A 4,874-nucleotide genomic window follows, 5' to 3' on the forward strand; every position below is an offset into this window, starting at 1 on the left:
GGATGCCTTCTGGCGATGCTCCGCCTCCCAGCATGCCCTGACCGGGTGAGATGGCTGCTGGGAAGGCAACACCTGGGGCTGCTGCATGGAGGAAACTTCAAGAGCAGCTGGCCAGCCGCTTTTGACCAAAGTCACATGACCAAATCACAGGCGCTGCATGCTGAGAAACTGGGTTCCAGAATTTTACTCGCATGGGTAAATGTGAGTAAAATCGCAATGCTGACAAATAACTGACAACTGATGCTGATAAAGACCAGGTCATGGCATCTGACTGAAAGTCCAAAGTTAAAACCTTTACCATTATATAGAAAAAATCCAATATGAACAATCAAAAAAAGCCTGCCATTGCATGCCAAAATCTCTCAACATAAAAATGACAACATACAGTGCAGTGAAAAAGTAGACTGTTTGGCCCCTTCCTGATTTCCTCTATTATTGCATATTTGTCGGACAGGATGGTTTTAGACCTTTGGACAAAATGTAATATTAGATGAAGGGAAACTAAGAAACCTACCAAATTATTTGAATGAAGTCAACATTGCAAAGAATGGGTTAAAATTCCTCCTCAGCGATGTAAAATACTGGTATCAAATTATAAGAAGTGTTTGGTTGCAGTTATTGCTGCTACCAAAGGTGGTGCCTCCAGTTAAGTTTAAGGGGGCAATTACTTTTTCACATGGGTAATAACGTTTTTCATTAAATAAATGAAATAATTAAAAAATGTGTTTTGTGTTTACTCCCTTTCTTTTTGTCTAACAATACATTTCTAAAGAAACTATTCAGTGTAACAAATATGCAATAATAGAGAAAATCAGGAAGGGGGGCAAATGCTTTTTTGTGGCTCTTTAAGTACAGCTTGGACATGCCAAACTACCCGTTTCCCAGTAAATTATAATTATGATTGCTTTGATATGGATATCATGGGTGATTGCATATAATGCTATTGTCCATTTTGAAATGTATTCCATCCCCAAGGTCATTGTAGGTTACAGGCTCATATTCATCAAAAGCACCCTCTTCCTCTCTTCACTCTGATGACAGCTACTGTAAGAAACTGCACATAAGGTTGCCAGCTCTGTTGGTTGTGATTAAAACCTTAAAAAGCATCTGAGGCCATGTTGGCCTGAGCCCATTTATTTCCTGTGTACTGCATTCTTCAGACAAAGCAAACATCTTACCAGGTAATGAAAAACCTGCAGTATCCCATGCTGCTCTTTCCAATATATATTACAGAGCAGACTCCAGGAAGGAAATGATTCATAACAAATGACTTGGGACTCTTTGTTCCATACATCTCAAATAAATAGCCTCTGAATTCAGAGATACCGATGAAAAATACCTTAATGTAACCCATAGGTGTTCTTGGAAAGCAAACCCACGGTCTGACAGCATGCAAAATTGCTCAGATTAATCTGGCAACTGATAAAAATCATGTAAAATCATGGTGTCCGTGCAACTAAATTGCATATAAATCATTTCCTGGACCAAAGAGGGTGAAGCTTAACAAAATCTGATGGGTACAAATGATTCTGAGATTTTTTGTAACCATTCATATAAATACTTGTCTGGGTGTGCAAATAAAAAAGGCGTCTGTAGGACAGTGAGGCTATGAATACTCTGCAATGCAAATCAATGCCAGAGCCCCTTCTGACCTCTCTAATGCACTTTTTATTGCCATTTTGTCAAATATGACTTTCTTTGTCTTCAAAGTGCTGCTATACAAGATCTCATTTTAAAAATGTTGATGAGATGACAAATTTTTCCTTTGCCTCCAATGAATTTATAGATTTTGTAGAAACACCAGCCTTTCCCACATGTAGCAATGCAAATACATTAAAAATATAAGACCTATAATTTTGTCTTTTTGGCCTATGATTCTGTAATTAGTTTTACATTCTGCATTCATTCAAGGCTGTTGGCAAAGCTCTTTTTTAATTACTGTGATAGAAATGAAGCTCTTACTCTTGCATTGTTTTGCAAATTGCCCTCCAGATGATACTTTGTAACAAGCTGATCAGTGTGTCATGGTCTGCATGGTTATTCAATTAAATCAAGCTTCCTTTATAGAAGGACAGACACACACAAAAGATTTAAGCCAGTTTTTTTATAGTGCTTTATTTAAACCGCCATTAAAAAGTCACAGTTTTGGAAAATTTCCAAGCCCGCTCAGTTAATTTTCCCAGCTGGGAGGAAAGGCAGCTAGAGAGCGAGGTGAAGGGTGTGGCGGACCGAGATTGGACTGACATTTGTCTTATCTTGGCTCACACATGTCCTCTGGGGGCATCGCATTCCCCATATATTAGCTTGCTGCTGTTAATGATGTGAACAGGTGAGTCAGGAACCTGCAGCAGGGGGACCCAGTGAAGTGGGAGACACTGAATGAGTTACCTGCCTGCCCCCTGTACACTTTGAGCAGGTAATAGTAGTTTGTAGTAGTTTGAATGCTACAGTACCACTGCTTTCATCACTCCACCTTCACAGAGTCCAGTGAAATAATGAACGGACATCCAAAGCAATGAGATTCAGACCATTGGATAAAACAGAGTAAAATGTCATGACTTTGGGTTGCACATTCTTGCTATTTTTCTGATGAAAGAGCCAATGTTTCATCTGGATTTTTGCACACGCTCCACCCACACACTGCTGCTCCATCGGGTTATCTCTGAAATTCTGTGCCTGCCAGTGGTGATGAAGACACAAAGATGGCTCCAGAAAGGGAGGCTTTTTAACTGTGACACAGCCATTCCAGATTCCGTTTACAGCACACAGTAGTTTAGTTCAGGTAAAAGACAGGGGACCTCAATTCTGAGTTCACCTTGCTCTTTGCAGTTTCTTTGTGAAGAAAAATCTTGGTACCTGAGTTTACCTTCTGTAGCGTATCCACATCACTGTAATAAAATGCCATCTTCTGTCTCAATCCCAGATACATATTTCATTAATGTATAACTACAGTATACAAGGCCCGTCTTCCTCCATCTTGTCAGTAAATATTTCTCCAGGTGGAAATAATGTGATGGTGTGTTTGGACTCTCGAGTCAAGACTGTGTTTGAAAACTCCATTAGAGAAAATTGGAAGGATAAGTGAAGTCCGCTCACACACCAAACGTTGATATGATCCTAAGTTGCCTATAGATTGTAGTATTTCTGTTATAGTACTATAGCATTTATATACTTTTTGTCATCTGTTTTCAAGGATTCCACATGTGTATTCTAGGTGAATGCAGGCATACTGTAAACAAACAACACAGATGCCATTTAGGTACTGTAGATGTTACAAGACTAGTGTAGGTACGACATGTGCCATACAATCCTGGAGCATTTATGAAAAATCTATGTGAATTCCAGGGTACTATTTACTTCCTGTGGTGAGTAAGGGTTGCTTTTTCGGTTCTTATTATATTTCCACAGGAATGCATCCCCTGAGTGTTTTTCTTTATTCATATTTCCTTTCTTCAACACACCTATTTGTCTAAATGCCTTGTCAATTAGGCTGCTAAATGTTATATGACTACTTTATGTTCACACTGATGTTACTCTCTGCTTGAAGCCATTATAAAAAAATGACATGACGATGTGCTTTGCGTTTCAATACATATTAATTTTGGCACTCATAAACGTCCAGATACTGGAGACATACGCATGCACTCATACAGCAGGTGTAAGCAGGTTTATTTTCAAAACATTATGTCCTTATGTTTCTGTTTAAGGAGTCATTTAGTGTGCTGTGTCCATCATTTTTCGATATGCCAACCAGATAAAAAGAAAAAAAAAACAAAACAAAACAAAAAAAAACAAGGAACATTCAGAGAAATGTCACACACTTCAGCACATGGTCATTCTGGCCCTTTCATTCTATTTGATCAATACTAAATGTCACGCTTGGCATCACCTTCAATTCACCAGCAGCCTCATTTGCACTGTTTTAAGTCTTGGCGTTTTCTGTCATTATGAAAGCCAATAGAATTCAGGTCACATTTTTCTGCCTATATGGGAATTCACACACAAACATCTGTGGGAAAAAAGCACGTATAAATACTAAATAGACCCATGATATATCATACAAGCTATAATATTTAAGTGTGATTTGGCACTAGCAGTAACATTTTCTGAATACCGAGGGCCCCATTGTGCTGTGCGTGTGTGTGTACACCTGTTCTTATTTTATCAAGTGCCCATACCTGCACTGAAATACAGTAGACGTTATTGTGTTGGTCAGGTTTTCATTACTGAAAAAAGAGAGGAACATTAGTTTTGGAAACCTTGAGATACTGTAAATGCTAGCTTAGCTGTTAGCTAATACTAACTATCCTTGTCACTATTGTGTACCAAAAAACTCTTTGGAATGAATGAATTATTGGTTTAAAATTAAACTGTGAACTTTGATTTCTGATACTTTATGTTCTTCTAACAACTTAAGACTTCTTATGTGTTACTGCAAAAAAATGTTTGATAAAATAAATAGCATGGCATGCTGTAATATGAATATGCAGCTTTCAGCAAGTTTGTTCAGCTACCATTGTTGTCAACACAACGCTCATTTCCACCTTCACCATAGCTCTTGGTAGGTGCAGAGCCATCTTTCTAAAATATATGAACCATGCTAATCATATAATTTGATGAAATATTAGTAAAATAATACATTAGCAAGTGTCGAAAGATAAACGCAGCTTGACCAATCCAAATACCATCAGAAGACTTTCATCTGCTCTTAGAGCAGATGGGGGCGAGTTGTAGGTGGTAAGCAACGAAAATATCGTTACATCGTGTATGTATATGTATTATGCATTTTAAATGGTTAAAACCATTATTAAATCAACAAAACACTTGACCGCCACCTAAGGTCAACTGCAAGAAATTTAATAACTTTTTTTTTT

Source organism: Anguilla rostrata, chromosome 1 (genome assembly GCF_018555375.3).
Source record: "Anguilla rostrata isolate EN2019 chromosome 1, ASM1855537v3, whole genome shotgun sequence".
Lineage (NCBI taxonomy): Eukaryota > Metazoa > Chordata > Actinopteri > Anguilliformes > Anguillidae > Anguilla > Anguilla rostrata.